The 18,619-nt window shown below is 39.1% G+C and overlaps 1 protein-coding gene across 3 annotated transcripts in view; it reads left to right on the top strand.

The window, feature by feature from the left end:
• The window catches only part of RNF128 (ring finger protein 128), a 102,808-nt gene that overhangs the window by 40,877 nt on the left and 43,312 nt on the right, over positions 1-18,619 (top strand). The window lies entirely within an intron of this gene.

Below are 18,619 nucleotides of genomic sequence, written 5' to 3'. Positions count from 1 at the left end.
TGGGCACTGGCTTTGAAATAATGACTGGAGAGAAGGCGGCCTGAAAATCCCTTCCTCACTCTTTCCATGTTTAACAGACTCAGGCCCAAGGCAGGGTTTTCCCTCTTCTCTCCCTGTTTTTCTCTCCATGTTTCCTAGTATCAAGTTCGAGATTGTGTTACTGTGCCCTGTTAACCTCATTGCAGTTTGGGCAGAAACTTTGCCTAGTTCTTGGGCTCTTCTCTGCCCCCGGGGGTCTCGGGTCCCAAGTGATTGTCGGTATCAGTGCTTTTGTTGGCCTTTGAAAAATCCGATTTAGGTTATTGAGTGGCGAAACAGGTGATTAATGTTACTGAAAAAAGAGCTTTGTGCATGAGGGTAGCAAAGGCCTAGACTTTGGGGAAAAAGTAATCTGGGTGCGTCTTCAGTTTGTGGAGATCTTGTGGGTTACTGTTTTTCCCTGTTCGGTGATTCTTCCAGAAACCTTATTTGTGATTAGGTAGTCTTAGCATATGTATGATCCTAAGCCCCAAAGGACAGAGAAAAAAAAAATTGGGTAGAAGGGAAGGGACACATAATAGTAGTATATCATAGTTGTTGAGAGCTGGGGCCCAAGTCAGATCTTGGTTAAATTCCGGCTCCATTGCTAACTAGTCCTGTGACCTTCGGCAACTTATTTGAAGTTTTGGAGTCTGTGTTCTCTCATCTATCAAAAGGGAAGGAACTAAGAAAGAACTACTCCCACAGGTTTGCCTTGAGGATGAGGTGAAATAATGCCTGTAAAGAGTTTAACACATCATCCTTCTCAGTAAAGGCTAGCTGATAGGATTAGCCTTTTAGGGAGTCACTGGGGAGATGAATCTGCTTATTTAAGTGCTAGAGGTTTTGCGTTTTTCTTAAAAGCAGTGGGTTTGGTCCTGCCTAGAGAGAGCATTCACATTGAGTGACTGGGTGGTATAATGGAAAGAGCACTGAACTGGAACTCAGGAGATCGGAGTTCTTTTAGTCCCTTCTGTGCCTCTAGCAGCTTTGTGACCTTGTACAAATTACTCACTAGCCAAATAATAATAGAGAGGTAGAAGGTGGAGGCCAAATTGGCAGAGTGTGCAGAGGCAAAAGCGAACTAGATGAACTCTTAAGATCCCTTCCAGCTCTAAACTGCTGTGATTCTTAGATTTGAATGTCTGTTAAAGGAGCAGCTGTATCTCTCTTGGTTGATAATTCATTGGTTAGAATGAAATTACTTTTTAAAGCCTAATAAAAATGACAATGAAGGATTTGGTAAAATTTAAAGTCCTTACATTTCCATTGGCTACGTAAATGCAAAGGTTTGACTTTGTCTCCTCCAAATGAGATTCATTTGCATGGATGATTGGGAAATGAAGAATACCCTTTAATTAAAGTTCCCGTTTAGAGTGCTTTCATCCTAATTCTGTTAAGGATATAGGCTTATATTTGTCCGATAGTTTTGAGGGACAAAAAAATTAACTTTTGTTGAGCTCCCACTGAGTGCCAGGCACTCTACATACATCTTTCTTGTATGTTATTCAGAGACCATATGGTGTACTAGAAAAAGCACAGGCCCTGTAGTCAAGAACGGGTATCAGATTCTGGTTTTACTACGCAATAGCTTTGTGTCGTTGGTCAGGTTCTTTAACTTCACTGAGACTCCGCTTCTGCCTCCGTAAGATGGAGATACTTACATTGCCATGATTCTTAAGGATAATAAATCTAAACCACCTAGCAGATAATAATTACACTCAATTAAAGTCAGTTATTACGATAGGTTAATGCTAACAAGAGGCAGAAAAAACATACAGATAAATGTTCATGCAGCTGTCAGTTTGAATCTAATCATGGCTGTTTTGTTTTAGGATACTATATAGAAATAAAGCCCTCAGTATTGACCACTTAGCTAAATTACACTCAGAAAGGTATTTGAGGACTTTAAAATTTCTTCTGGACATGATAACTGTAGCAAACTTTACCATTAGGGTAACTAGCCATCAAAAAACTAGCTAGTTACTTTAAGTATAGAATCACATTTCTTCCGTAAACTCCTAGAGAAACTGCTTTTCAACACAGGGGGAGAAAATCACTTTGCATTTCATGCACGTGTGTTGTTGAACATTTGTTCCCAAAGTTCTGTGTGTTTTGCTTTGTTCATTCCTGAGTAAGCCTAGGGTTCATTGTAATCTCTGATCAGAAACAACTTATCCGGGATCTTCGTGGCAAAAAGGTGGGATTGAGGTTTAAGTGTTGATTAACTCAATGTGTATTGGCTTGAATTATACAAGGCCACCAAATGTTGAAAAGCCGTTGCTGTCCTAGGTGTTTATGAAACCTCTCTTGACCCACTCTCAGCGGAGCCTGTGCTTGAATTGTTTGTTCTTTAAGTTTATGCTGAACATCCATACTCTCACCTATCACAGGCCTGGGAACATGAAGGAAGACCCGTTTCTTTGAAGTAACAGAACTAACTGGTTTAGAGCAGTTGCTTTAAAACTTTTGTTTATTGGAGAGAAACTCCACTTTAAAGAGCATTCAGTTGGGAAAATGAGGCTTTTTTTTTTTTAAGATTTATTTATTCGAGAGAGAAAGAGAGAGAGAGAGGGAGCACCAGCTAGGGTGGGGGGGGGAAGGGCAGAGGGAGAGGGAAAGCAGGCTTCCCGCTGAGCGGAGAGCCAGATGTGGGGCTGGATCCTAGGACCCTGGGATTACAACCTGAGCCAAAGGCAGACGCTTCACCCACTGAGCCACCCAGACACCCCGAGGCTGTTTTTATATATACCAAAATGTCACAGGAGGTGATTTTAGCCTTGCATCAACCAATGCGGTTTGTTCCCATACCTCATTTTGGGGTTGCAAAGTGTCCAGAAAATCCTGATTCACACAGATAAATAATTGCAAATGATAGATGTTTATTAACAGTTTGTCTTGCAGTCTCTGGGTATTTTTCAGTCAAATTGATCCAGAATCCTGGAAGAAAATTAGGAGAAATTTTTGGTTTCCAAGGTTAATCACTATTCATATAGCTTATCTTAAGTATGAGAATGAAATAAGCAACCAAAACTGAGAGTAAGCATGAAAGCCATGTAAAATGTAGGATTGTCACGGTGAGACACGCTACACGTGCTATTGTGCAACTAACTGTTCTGCTTTTCCGAGGCAGATGGGCCTGAACCTTGCATGCTGTCTAATTGAGCACAGCCCACGGGTTGAAGTGGTATAGGTACTTGCTTGTACAATTTTCCTTGAGTCAATATGCGCAGACATGAATTAATTGAAAGAGAGCTACAACCTTTCTAATCCATGACACATTTACAGGAACTTGAAACATATTCAAAGGCATGACAGGAGAAGCATTATTCCTGAGGGCTGTTAAAACAAAAAAAAAAAGTGAATAAACCAAGCAGTTTAAGTCAATGATTTGGTGGTCTCCGATGGGATGTATAAAACGGTTGCTTTGTATACATTGTTGAAACATATTAAGAGGTTGGGCTCTGCCACTTAAACTACAGAACTTCCTCGACTTCCGATGGGGTTACGTCCCTGATAAACCCATCATAAGTTGAAAATATTAAGTCGAAAATGTGTTTAATACACCTTAACCTACCGAATATAGTTTAGCCTGACCTACCTTAAACGTGCTCAGAACACCTACTTTAGCCTACAGTTGGGCACGATCATCTAACACAAAGCCTATTTGATACCGAAGTATTGACTGTCTCATGTGATTTATTGAATGCTGTAATGAAAGGGAAAAACGGAATGGTTGTATGGTACAGAAGGGATATAAGTGTACAGATTGTTCACCACCATGACCGCTTGTCTGACTGGGCGTCCCCGGTGGCTGCCACTGCCCAGCATCCTGAGAGCGGATCTCCTGCAAATTGCTACCTCCCGAAAAGATCAGCGTTCCAGATGTGAAGCACGGTTTCTACTGAATGCATTTTGCTTTGAAGCAGTCATTAAGTTGAATCATCGGAAGTCAGGGACTTTCTGTATCTTTAAAATCTTAGGCCAGTCATTTTACTTCTTTAAGTCTCTGTTTTCTCCTGTGTAGGATGGGCATAGTGATTATCTTGCCACATAAGATCGCTGGGAGGGACACCTGGGTGGCTCAGTCGGTTAAGTGTCTGCCTTCGGCTCAGGTCATGATCCCGGGGTCCTGGGATCGAGTCCTGCATCGGGCTCCCTGCTCAATTGGGAGCCTGCTTCTCCCTCTCCCTCTGCCTGCCGCTCCCCCTGCTTGTGCACGCGCGTTTTCTCTCTCTCCCTCTCTCTGACAAATAAATAAAATCTTTAAAAAAAAAGATCTCTGGGATTAAAAGAGATAATGCAAATACAGTGTTTAACACAGTGCCTGGCATATTGGAAGCTACTAAAAAAGTGTTTTTATGACAATGAAGATAGTTAAATGTATTTTAGAAAACAAAAATGGAATCTGATGTTGGTAGTACATAATTTGAAGATGAATAGCCTGGAGTACTTCAAAGTCCACATTACCTAAAATGCTACCTTCAACACTTTAGGAATCGGGTGAACCGACTGAATTCTTTACAAGAAAATGATCTTTGGGCCCACCTGTGTTTGTCATTCTTTTTTCATATAACTACTTCTCCCTCAAGCTACCAATCTTCTCCTTCACAAAGGACTTTGAGATAATATTTTACACTGATTTATCACCACCCAGTCCCTTGTCAGCCACATGACATTTAATTGTTAGTCTGCTTTTTTTTCTAGGATGTTGACTTTGAAAAGAACCTTTTTTAATAGAGAGGTTCCAAAGAAGATGAGAAGAGACTGGGTGGTGATGATTTACCAATGTAAAGTACTGGTTCAAAATCAATTTCTAGATACATCCTTTTTGATATCTCTGCAGTACTGTATTTAACACTGTTGACCACTCCTTTGAAATTCTCCCAAGCAGTCTTTTGTTTCTCTTGCTTCTCTTTTGTTTTATTTCTGTTATTTTATTAATTCATTCATCCAACACCTCTTCTTCCTTACATTCACGCCCAGGCCACCAGCAGCCCCACCTCTGATGAATAACTGCCACGTCCAGATGATTCTATCACTTTAAATCTTCTCACATAATGTCCCATTCTCCCTTTCAACTGTTATTACCCTGCTTTTCGTTCCTGTGTCTTCTCATAGGAACAAATGCTTAGGCTTCTAATTGGTCTCCACCTCCAGTCATTTCTTCCCACCGTTCTTCCACATATACCACTGGAACACAGCTCTGATCACGTCTATGCCATTACTTACGAATTTTAGACTGTATTTCCCAGCATGGCACATAAGCCTCTTAATCTGGTCCCGACACCCTTTCAAAGCTTTATATACCTCCTCTCTCATGTTGACCCCTAAATGCCCTCTGTCCTTTCCCATTATCATTCCTTTGTTTGTACTGCTTTTCCTCCATACCCTTTTCTTCCCAGCTCTGCTAGCCAAAAATTTACCCATCCTTCATAAAAACCCAACACAGATGCCTCCTCATCTTTGAAACCTTTCTCAATTCCTTCTTTTCCTCTTCCCACCACAGCCCACACCAAAACCAAAATAATCCTTTTGTTTTGCTCTCATGGCACTCCATGTCTTATAGTACTTTTTGCATTTTGCTGGTAGTTATATGTTTACTTATCTTGCCTTCCTACTGGACTGTAACATTTGATTAATTTTCATCTTCCTCATGGGAACCTTTGTACTGTATGTGCTCTAAAAATGCTTGTTGGGTTGCTCTAAGTACCCAAGAATGAAAAAAAAAATACCCAAGAATGCCAGAGGGTCATAAGATTCACTAGAAAAGTATCTAATGGGGAAGGGGATTAAAGTTCAATTCATTGAGGGGTGCTTACGTGGCTCAGTCAGCTAGGCGTCTGCCCTTTGGCCCAGGTCATGACCTCAGGGTCCTGGGATCAGGGCTCCCTGCTTAGCGGGGAGTCTGTTTTTCTCTCTCTGCTCATGTTCTCTCTCTCTCTCGGTCTCTCTCTCTCTCAAATAAGTAAAATCTTTAAAAAAATAAGTTCAATTCATTGAGCTTTTATCAAGGATCTATTGTATGCATACTGTGCTTCTTGCCTGAATATACAAAATAATTAAGGTAAAGTAGGAGGAATAAGAGTGTACAAATGCTTCCAGATTGCAAGCTCCCTAATTTTTATGGTGATCACCATCATAGGCCAGTTTATAGGGTTTTAATGATGAAATGACCTAGGTAACAGATAGTGAGAATGAGTATTTACATTGAACTTTCCCTGTTCTGTTTTTTGTTTTGTTTTGTTTTGTTTTAGAAACTTGGTTGACACCAGCATTCAATTTATGTCTCCAATTAAAATGCTTCCATTGAACATGTTGGTGATAATGTGGAATTCCATTACATACAAACCTTAAAAAAAAAAAAAAAAAGAAATACAGCTCGATCAGCAAATTGTTTTTCTAAGCACATAAAGAAGTCCACGCCCCCCTCAGTCCCTGGAAGATGTGTTATCTCCTACAGAATGCCATATTTAATCTCTGTTCCCAGGCTTAAATGGAGTAAACAGGGGAGTATCAAAGACATTTTCCATGTTATTTCTGATGATAAAATTAATCCTCCTTCTTGCGGAAAACTTGGAAAATACAGAAAAGTATAAAACTAAAAAGCTATGCATAATTCCACAATTCCATTAATATTCCTTCTTGTCTCCTTTTTCATGTATAGATAGGGTTTTATATCCTGCTTTGATCATAATGGTTTTTTTAATGAATATTAATGTAGCATTAAAATACAATTTAAAGAAAAACATAAAAATCTATAGATATAAGCATTTTAGCATTTTGGGGTGTTTTTGTTGTCATTTTCTTCTTTTGCTCTGCATATATATTTAAAGAATTATAAATATATACTGTATGTACGATTTTGTATCCAACTTGTTATTGTAAGCATTTCCCCATGTAATTAAAAATAGAGGATTTCCTTATAAGTTGAAGGAGGTAGTTTTTGACTGGGGGGTTAGGGATCCAGCTTCTCTTTCATTAACCAGCAGAAAGAAAGTGCAGAAATGGTGGCAGGGAGGGGTATGAATTGGAAAATTTAAAACAAAAATATGCTCTATAGAGCTTTACCTAAATGTATACTTCTGGCCATAAACGTGATCAGGTCTAACCCATATGCATTGCCTGTTGTGGCCTTGATCTTTTGAGAGGTTTGATCACCATGTGTGCTTTTAGCTCCTCTTCTCCGATGATATTCCTAGAGGTGATGTCTTTGTCACAAATGAGGTTTGCACCTAGTTTCCCTGTTGCTTGGTTAAGTAGCACCTTATTGGCTAAAATGGCTTTTCGTTTTCACGATGGCCACTGAACTGTACACTGTTGTTGGAGTTTTGCCCAGAGTTTACTTGATAGGGTATCACGAATATTATCTGGGGATGAAGAATTTTTGGTATATGCAAATTTTGTTGAAGTGTAACGTACGTACCAAAGGGGTACAGAAATCATTGGTCTGTAGCTCAGTGGATTTTCACAAAGTGAACATGCCTGTGCAGCGAGTGCCTAGATCAAGAAACAGAACCGTACCAGAAGGCTGGAAGACTACCTCACGCCCCCAGATGAAGAATTTTTGAAGTTTGTGTCCTGAGGGAGTGACCTCTTGTTAGCGTGTGGTAGGAACCGAGTCACCCACAGAAACCGTCACCTTGCCGCTCTGGAGCTAGTTACCGGTGGTGGTCCTCAGCTCCGTACTGTAGGGGAGTGCTTTCCAAGCTCAGAGGACGTGCACTTCTGTGCACTTTCTGATGCAGTTACCAAGCCAGTTCGGAGTTGCCACATTTTGCTGTTAACACCCACTTTGGAGCCCAATGAGCAAAGCAGAGCACAAGGGCTCTTTGTTGTTGTTCTATTTCCTGTTCTTTTTTCTCTTTATGCTGTATGTATGTCTTTCTATATATCAGGGCACATGCTTGCTGCTTGAATTTACCCATAGGCTTGTTACAATATTGATTTCTTTGGAAAAGAAAGTTTGGTGATTCATGCCTGACTTCATGGAGGCCGTTAGGTTCAGAACCTAGTCGTGATTTACTTGGTTTTAATGCTTGAAAGCTTAAGTTAGCTACAAATCAGTGATTTTAAATTAACCCTATTTATTTTGAGCTTTTTTGAAAGAAGATGGTCTAGAACTCACTTGATGATGATGATGTGTTTGTGTGTGTGTGTGTGTTTCTCTCAAGATATTAGTCATTATCGTTTCAGATAAAATGTTGAAGTAGCTTAGTGAAATGCTTCCTGCAACTAAAAAGTCTTAGCTTAAATGTTAACCTTGACTATTTCCGGTTGGTAGAATTATGGACGATTATTATTCTTTTCATCATGTTTTTCTGTATTTTCTGAATTTCCTATGCTGAATATATTTTATACTTGTAATCAGAAAAAATCAGTTATTTTTTAAAAACCCAAAAAATATTCCTATAGCATTGATAATCCTAAAGAAAGCATTAATAATGTGACTATAGCAACAATAGGAACAAACCATATCTGATAATAGAAATGATTTACAGACTATTATGAAAATTTAAAGAATTCCTTTGGCCTTTTGAATATATCTAACCCGAATGATTATTAATGTGGTCCTTTCTTGTTAACACTAATTGGTTTCTTCATATGTAGAATAACCTTGAACACCAAAGAATTTTAAAGACTGACTTTTCCTATTTTAATATGAACTATTTCTCTTTATCCTTTGTATCACTATTTACGTATTCCCCCTCCCCCGCACTCCCCCACCCCCGCTTACACATACACATACCTCTCACCTTTCTCTGTATTTTTGTTTCTTTCCCATAAGAAGCCTGCTTCCCCTCACTTGCCCCCTTCAATATCTGTTCTTTTCAGTACTTATAAGAATAGTGCTAAGTTTAACAGCTTTGTATGAAGAATTCGATATATTGGCAATTCTTACCTATGACACACTGGGTTCATCTGATGACGGTAGTTTTTGTCATTCAAGAAAAGAGGAAAATTTGTTAGAGTAAGGGCAGAGGAGAATCATGGTGTTCTTATTTTACACTTTATTGGTGATATGCCGAACATACAAGCTCAATCAAGATGATACTTAAGACATCATTAAAATTGAATTACTTGTTTTTAAAATTAGCATTTCCCTTGAAGTGATAGTCCGCTAGACAAAACTCCACCAATTAGCAGTTCACATAAGAAATTCAAATTCAAGGGTACCTTCTGTGCCACTTCTTTTCCTCTGAGGACAGATTTTGTATCTGACTTTTCCACCCTCTTCCCCTGCCTTTCATAGCTTGATTAATTCTACCTTAGATGATCTTGCACATACACACACACACCCTCACACGCTCTTGGAGCCCCCTCTTCATTTTTAAAAAATCTGAGCTTCCAGGGCGCCTGGGTGGCTGTTGATTAAGCATCTGATTCTTCATTTCAGCTTGGTGATGATCTCAGGGTCCTGAGATCAGCCCCCAGTCGGGCTCCCTGCTCAGTGGGGAGTCTGCTTGAGATTCTTTCTCTCCCTCTGCCCCTCCCCCAGCTCACACTCTCTCTTTTTCTCTCTCTCTCAAATAAATAAATAAATCTTTTAAAAAGTCTGAGCTTCCTTCTATGTTGTTCCACTTCTTTTGAAGTGAAATTAAACATCATAACAAATCACGGCTCTCATATCTTAACAACCTTGAATGTGTCCATAACTTACTCCTGTAATCTCCACAAAAACCTCCCAAGAGCCATGTAATCCTCCTGATTAAATATGTATTTTCTTATGTCCTAATATTTAAGATAAATTTGAAATGCTTTTGTTGGTTTTGCTTTAGGTATTCCAGTGATACTCTTTCCTGCAAAGTTTTATTACAAATAGGGGTTAAATAATCATATTTGCTTTGCAGATTTTAGTCCTCGAAGCCTTTCACATGCAATCATTTGTGGGCTCATTTGGGAACCCAAACACTGTTTAGCAACATTACTATGGGAAAATGTGTTGCCTCTACTTCCCAACAACTGACTTACAAATGAATTTTTGAAACACAACCCATTAGGGTTTCCTGTGTGGCTTTTGTTCATAATGATAGTCTGGTGAGATATAGTTCATTATATTTGTCCCGATCATGCTGGTTTAGAATTTTCCCTGCTTATTTATTTTCTTTGTAATGTTCACTCTAGCTCTGCCTTACCTTTTCCATGTGTTTCACCTTAAGGATTCTACATATTTGTTTTCCTAACCTGTGGTCTAACCTATGATGATCTCAGAAGTTGGCTTATTTTAATAGCATTTGTAATGTTCCTGAAAGTTTTAAGAACATAACTATGATTTGTAACTTAGTTAGCCATTAATATATTTTCAAGTGGTGCATCTTTTCTATTTTAGAGGCTCTCAACAATCATTTAGATGAAGGCTAGAAAACCGTGATTATATCGAGTGAGGTCTCCATTCATAGACCTATGAGCAACATATATTTAACGTTGTCCCAAAATACTTTGAGTCTAGTGGTATTTCAAAGTCTTGTTTTCTGCCACCTTCATTTCATTTTTGGCAAGAGGACAAGGATGTTTGAGAGACTGAAACTGGCTAATGCCAGCCCACCAGTCACCTCCCTTGCCCTAGCCCCCGTCCTCCAACCCTTTTTGCCATTCCTATTTGACTGATGCCTTTTGGTTGAATTGATGAAGAAGAGGTTGTTGACTTACCTTGAGTAATGTAATTAAAGACTAACAGATTATTCTTTGATGATAAGGAAAGCTACATGATTGCTCTGTTTTTATTTCAATCTAGTGTACCAAGGATGAATGTGTTCTATTTGAAATTGAAAGATAGCATATTACAATGGAAGAATGGGTGTCCTTGAGTCACACTGCTTAGCTTGAATTCCAGTTCTACCAATTAATAAATATGTGATCTTGGGCAAGTTGTGAACCTGGGCTTCATTGATCTTGTTCATAAAAAGTGGAATAGAAATGCCCATTTTCTATGATTTTGTAAATAAAGTGTTTGACATGGAGGGACATTTAGCAAATGTTAGTTCTCTCGAACCTTTTGCTAACAGTTTTATTACTAAACGTAGTATTTCTCCTTTCGTTATTGTAGCTGTTCACTACCACATTTTGAAATATGTAATTGTTTTATGTGTAAAAGCAGGAGGAAAAAACCCATGACATCCAAATTGCTGTTTTTCTGGATAGTTTTTGAGAAACGCAGGGAGAAATCACATAATCAAGAAGCTGAAACAACTATCTTGTTCTTCTCCCTGTGCATTTCCATTTTAAGCAGCAACAACTCCTTAAAATCAAGATGTTACACTATAACAATAGAAATGGCTATGGACCTTTTGATGGCGTGGTGACAAAGAGAGGGGACTTAGGAATCAGATGGATTTTGATTTGAATCCCAACTCTGTCATGTAATAGCTTTATATATAACCTTAGCCAGATTAACCTCTTTAAGACTCAGCTTTTTTGGGGCGCCTGGGTGGCTCAGTCGTTAAGTATCTGCCTTCAGCTCTGGTCATGATCCCAGGGTCCTGGGATCAAGCCCCACAGCAGGCTCCCTGCTCTCGGGAAGCCTGCTTCTCCCTCTCCCACTCCCCCTGCTTGTGTTCCCTCTCTTGCTGTGTCTCTCTCTGTCAAATAAATAAATAAAATCTTTACCAAAAAAAGACTCAGTTTTTTCATCTATAGAATGGGAGGTGATAATCGTACCTACCTTGTAGGGTTATTGTGAGGGATAAATCAAATAACATATAAAGCACGAAGTACTACACAGCCAGGTTCTTTAAAGGAATTAACAACCTCCTTACCCTCATCTGTAGCACTTTTTTTTGGAGATTGGCAATGCAGATCACTGCACGGCTTCTCAGAGCCCCTGATATGCTAAAGAAGCACTGTTCAACTTGGTTCCATGGATCATTTTCTAAACTTACTGATCTATAGAACCCTTTTTTTCTTAAAACACTTAACCACCTGAAATAGAATTTGGAAAACACTGATATTGCCATGCATTTGAAAACTCCTCCCTCCTTCTTTCCTCCTCCCTTATTTTATTAGCCTGGCCTCAGATTTCAACTGTATCAAAGTATTGTCAGTGTCGAGGAGTGACTAACCTAGTTATCTCACTCTGATAAGAACAGCATGTTTTAGACGTGATGACAAACCTTTTAGTTATATTTCTTTGTACTAATGTGGTTGGTACCTTTTGTATCAAGTTAATGTGACTTCAAAGTATAGTTCTCTACAGGCTAGGCTTATTTTCCTTACTGACTTTCAGAAACAATTTATTGTGAAAGTATAAAAACACAAGCGAGACCAGTTTATGTTTGTTTTTATATTTAGTGTGTGGACCTTAGTACAAAAGTTAGCTTTTGTGGGCGCCTGGGTGGCTCAGTCGGTTAAGCGTCTGCCTTCAGCTCAGGTCATGATCCCAGGGTCCTGGGATGGAGCCCCGCATCGGGCTCCCTGCTCTGTGGGGAGCCTGCTTCTCCCTCTCCTCCCTACTTGTGCTCTCTCTCTCACTATCTCTGTCTCTCTCTCTCAAATAAATAAAATCAAAAAAAAAAATTTTTAAAAGTTAGCTTTTGTAATACTTCATACAGGAGGAAATTTAATATTCTCAGTTAGTGGAGTGTCCTTGTTTATGAGTTTTTTAATACTAAATGATACCAGAATTTCTGCAGAGGCATACCAAATTCTCTTTTTCTCTAATCCAGAGACCTAATAGAATACTAATGGGACATCTGTGACTTTTGTACCCTTGGGTTCTTATGGTCAGGTCAAGATGAATACCAGATCTCTAAACACAATGCTCTTCCTAATTTTAATGATTAATGAAATTTCCAGTGTAATTCCCCTCTCACAAACTGTACCTAAAGAGAATGCGTGCAAAAAGAAGTTCCAATTTAAACACAATTTTGAATACCCTTTATGACCAGCACTGTGCTGGGTATTGTGGTAGGAGAAGAGTGAGCAGGGAGTAGCTAAAGATAAACAATGACGTGGTCCTTTTCTTCCAGGGAGCCCCGCTTTTCAGCCCTTATTGCATTTTTTTTTTTTTTTTTTTTTTGGCCAATGATATTTTAGTCTGACACTAAAACATCAATTTAGATGGGGCTTTTTAGATCTACACAAAAATGGCACTCCCTAGAGTTCGGAAATATTTAGGGTACAAAGTGCATGTCCCTTCCATACATTCTTTTTTTTTTTTTTTAAAGATTTTATTTATTTATTTGACAGAGAGAGACACAGTGAGAGAGGGAACACAGGCAGGGGGAGTGGGAGAGGGAGAAGCAGGCTTCCCGCCGAGCAGGGAGCCCGATGCGGGGCTCGATCCCAGGACCCTGGGATCATGACCTGAGCCGAAGGCAGACGCTTAATGACTGAGCCACCCAGGCGCCCCCCTTCCATACATTCTTGTACTAGTGTCACTTGGTCTGAAAGGTTGAGGGTAAAGTGGCAAGTAGTGAAGACCATGTCCCAGTTTTATTGGAAGTCTAGGCTGTGGCTTGGTTTTGTGCTAATATTTTCCCTGTGGTTACAGCAGCAATTTATTCACTGGAATTCTCCTTCCCAAGGTCTCATGTTACAGGGAAACAGAACTGATTAATACAAGGACAAATGATCACCATAATTTCTTACACTCCTTTGTCTAAGTTTCCTTTGCCCCAAACCCCTAAATCTCTTGTTTATCCTTTTTTACTGCCCGACAAATATCTAATTGTTTTTAACCTGTGGTGTCCACGTTGCTAGTCAGTGGTTGCTTCACCTTGCACCATCAAATATTCTTATCTTATCAGATTCTGAACAGCTCTGGATATTGCACAATTTATTATCCCGAAGCATTGAATAAATACATTGATGCGGTGGAGTTTACCGGCTAACCTTCCTCCAGAAAACATTAATAAACAGCAACAACAAATGTTGCATTTGCTTTCTAGAAACCTTACTACCCCAAAACAAAAACTATGACAATAGAACTTTCGCATAAAAATTTTACTACAATTACAGAATACCCTATTAATGAAATAACATACATACTACAGTTTCTGCATAGTCTTGCAATAGCACATCTTATTGTTTTCCTCTCCTTAGTATCAGCACAAATTGAAGGTTGTATAGACATTAAACCTCTTCCAGCTGTTTCCAGACTTCTCTTTTATGTCCTCTGAACCTCCTCATAAGTGGCTGAATTACCAGTCTCCCAGTGAGCCGGGATGACTGGGTTCTAACTTGAGCTTGGGGCTGAAATGGCCATCTGTCCTAGCTCCTGAATGTAAATGGGAAACTGAGGTATGGTCAGGGCCCAGGTTGGAGAGGGATTAGTGCGGCCATTAGTGCTTCCCTGTGGCAGTAGGCGTCACATTAAACCCAAAGTCTTTAGAGTAGAATTAGTGTTTAACTTGTTATCTGTGTACGTATAATGTGTCCTTGCTGTAGGCAGACATGCCCTCTCAGGATATGCCGTCTTTGACTGTAGGAGGAGGCACACCTTAGACTCTGTTCACCGCAATTATCTTTAAGGATAAATTTGTTTTCAGATTGAATCACGATTCACATTATCACTACGTACAGCATACTTAACATGACATTTATCAAACATTTATATGACATATATTATGTGCCAGGCACTCTGCTAGATGTTGTAGGTACAGTGATGAAAGACAGTCCCTAACCTGAAGGGGTTCATAGTTAGCAAAACTCAAAAAACCCAGATAACTTCAAGGGAAGTCTGTGCTAGACAGTGTAAAAGCTCAGTTCCTAACCCAGATGGGTGGGGATCTTATAAGAGGAGATTGAACTTTATTCTGTAGGTGAAATAGAGCTCCTTTAAGGGCCTTTAGCAAAGGAATAATACGAACATTTTTCCCCTTTAGAAAAATTTATCTGGTAGCTGTGGAAGAATGAATTGGAGGCTAATACTGGTGGCTCGAAGACCAGTTAGGAGGTTGTTATAGAGATTTAGGTAAGAAACAAGGGAGAGGCAACGGAGATGTATGCTAACAGGAAAGGAATGGGCCTGTTTCTGATGTGGCTAATTTTTGAACTTCTCTGTATGAAGTACTTACTGATAAAAACAAAATAATTCTATTGGCGGCGTTCTTCTATGCAGAGTGAAGGATTAGTGTTGATCTGGCCAGAGAGAACCACTATCTTGAAATTCCTTGACCATAACATCAAGCTATAATTCAAACTCCAGCCCAGTATCTCTGAAAGTATGAGCCACAGACCACATGCAGCAAAAGAACCCAGAGAACTTGTTAAACTACAGATTTCTGAGTCTGGCCTCAGACAGACTGAATCAGGGAATGGGGCCCAGGAAGTTCAGTGTTTTAACAAGTTTCTCAAGTAATCATCATGCATATTAAAGTTTGAGGACCATTAATCTAGCCCAACAATTTTAAAAATATAATCTGGGACCACTGGTCCCTCAGACTCTTTCAGGGGTCCATGAATTGAAAACTGTTTTCATAATAATACACAGACATAATTTGCCAGAGTCACTGTGTTGATGTTTACACAGCTGGTGTAAAAGCAAGGGTGGGAAAATACTGCTGGCACCTTTAGCAGAAATTAAGACAGAGGCACCAAGATGTATCGTATACTATATCTCTATGCATTTATAATTTAAAAAATTCCAGTTTCACTTAGGAATGCCCTTGACGAATCAGTATGCATAATTAATTTTATTAAATCTCTGCCCTGTCATGCACAGCTGTTTTGGAATATTCTGTGCGATGAAATGGGAGATAGGCATAAAGCACTTCTGCACCATACCAAAGTATGAGGGTTGTCAGAAGGAAAAGCACTTGTATGACTGAGTTGTGAGCTGAAGTAGCCTTTCTTTTTTTTAAAGATTTTATTTATTTATTTATCTGAGAGAGAGAGAGAGAGAGCACAAGCAGGGGGAGGGGCAGAGAGAGAAGGAGAAGCAGACTCCCTGCTGAGCAGGGAGCCCGACTCGGGGCTCATTCCCCGGACCCCGGGATCATGACCTGAGCCGAAGGCAGATGCCTAACCAATTGAGCCACCCAGGCGTCCCGTAATAGACTCTTTTAGTTAAAAATATTTCCCCCCAAAAAGTAATGAGTGGCATTGTCATTTGTGAAACCTCTTTAAACTTAATAGAGGACAGCTGGATCTTCATATCTGCATTAGATCTATTGTGATCTGTTCTTCTGGTTTAGGTAAATGAAGGAAATCTGTACTCATGCAGATTGGTAATTAGAAAATTGTATTTATAGCACTTAATAGCATTTTGAAATAATTGTATACATCTTTGGTACTGCACCAAAACTCAACAAGTGGCAGTTTCTTAAAGGTTAGGTGCAAGGTAGAATTTGAAACTGTATTAGTGAACTCTTTGTACTAAATAAAAATGCACGGATCTGTCTTACATATCAAATAGATCCTTTATCCATGCATGGTTTTGTAATTCATGCATTGGTCATTTGGAAAGTACTGGTTCCCTGAGTTACGCAGATCTTACGGTGATTCAAGATTATACAATATCAAAAAATCATGGTTATTTAATATCATCACTGATCTCATCAGAAAAATCTAAGTATTAGGAAGTTGTCAAGTTCATGTGGTAGATAAAAGTTTTCTAAAATTCTAATTTTTGCTTGAACACTTACATTTTACCATTAGCAACAAATGCTGTTATTTTTTTCCCTTGAAATGACAGGCTCACTTGATTCAATTTTTATTTTATTTTTTTTAATATTTTATTTATTTGACAGAGAGAGACACAGCGAGAGAGGAAACACAAGCAGGGGGAGTGGGAGAGGGAGAAGCAGGCTTCCCGTGGAGCAGGGAGCCCGATGTGGGGCTCAATCCCAGGACCCTGAGATCATGACCTGAGCTGAAGGCAGACGCTTAGCGACTGAGCCACCCAGGCGCCCCTCACTTGATTCAATTTTTAGAAAAGGTCGTCCAGATACCCAAGTCTTAATCATCTGTCAGTAGTACTTCTAAGTTAAAAAGGAGCTGTTTAAAGAAGGGTTACTTCAGGGGCGCCTCTCTCTCAAATAAAATCTTTTTTAAAAAGTCTGTTACATTAACATCTATTTACAATTGTGATTTTAAATGAATGAATAAATATTTTAAAAATTTTCCAGTGTTAAAAAATTTTTTCCAAGTGTTAATTTCTAATATGGTAACTATAACTAGAAATAATGCACTAAACAGCAGTTCTTTGGATTCCTCAATAACTTTAAAAAGTATAAAGGAGTCCTGAGACTAAAAACTTGGGAGAAATGATGATCTAGCCCTTTGGTTCTTAACAATATGCTAAACATACCCTAATGAAAATCAGAATAGTCTGGACAGGGCTAGGTATTTTTAAATAATAATTCTAAGAATTGTTTACCTGTGAATATGACCTGTCATCCACAAATTATGAAAATGTGACCTTTGAACAGTGCTGCTTCTAATTCCCTGGTGTCTTTAATATGCTGTTTTCTGAGGTCTCCCCAGTGCCAGAGATTTTTTGGTGCTATATCAAATCTGAGACCTATTCCATAATGTAGTATTGTTTTCAAAACCTATAGCAGAAGTATCTGTGGGTTCAGGGCAGAAAGAAAGGCAACTTGCCGTACTACGCATGGTTGTCCACCTCAGCACCTTTTTTTTTTTTTGGCTTAAAACAATGATTACAGTCCTGCACTGGGCTCCTTGCTCGGCAGAGAGCCTGCTGCTCCCTCTGCTTGTGCCCCACCCCTCGACAAATAAATGAATAAAATTTAAAAATTTAAAAAGAATGATAATAAAAGGTGATTTTAGTCTTTTTTGCTGTCACCATCCCTCCCCCCAAAAAGGTAACTTGTTAACAATACAGAATGTTAAGAACCATTGCTTTACCCAACAGCTAACCTGTACTAATGCCTATTTCATATCCTGCAACAGACTACAATTTAACTAAAAGGCTAGTTAACTAGGAGCATAATGACATATTTAAAGAGGTGTGCAGTACTGATTTGTCTGATTCCCAGTGAACCACAGGCCTATATTTCCAATACCTTTGAGAAATCATTTGTATGTCTCTCGGGGTGCAATGGTAGAACTTTTTTTTTTTTAATCGAGAGAGTTGATGTGAAGAAGTCAATTTAAGAAACCTAAATTTGGTTCATCTGTGGCTGGCAGCAATCAAAAGGGGGTAAAAAAAAGTCACAAGGCAGGAATTTGAAGAAAGATAAGCTAGTCAGACTTAAAAGTTTACATAATTTTTTTTTTTACTAGTTTAAAAAATGCCACTTAGAACTCCTTGGTCTTAGGATCTTTAGTGTTCCTCTTTGAAATACATTGACCTTCCCTAGTTGCCCAAAGTTGAAATATGTTGACCTACCCTAATTGCTATGGGGGGGCGGGGAGAGACTGAGCCTTTGAAAGCTAAAGTGAACGAAATGAATATTCAGAAGTCCACTTGAATTGGTTCTAGATTTTCTAATGGAGGAAATGTTTGTTGGAGAATCATATTGGAATTCTTCACACCTAGATCTTATTCATCCTACATATGAGTGAATTCAGAAGTGCTGACCTCACTGTATTATCAAGATGTTGGGCAGTATTGAATGTGAGCTTAGTTTTGGAAGAGCTACTTTGGCCTTCGGTAGCCCTTACCAATCTTGTAAGTCATTCATTGCAAATATCCTCT

Source organism: Phoca vitulina, unplaced genomic scaffold (assembly GCF_004348235.1).
Source record: "Phoca vitulina isolate PV1807 unplaced genomic scaffold, GSC_HSeal_1.0 scaffold69, whole genome shotgun sequence".
NCBI lineage: Eukaryota > Metazoa > Chordata > Mammalia > Carnivora > Phocidae > Phoca > Phoca vitulina.
Note: the sequence above shows the minus strand (reverse complement) of the source record. Positions and strands in the feature narration are given on the sequence as shown.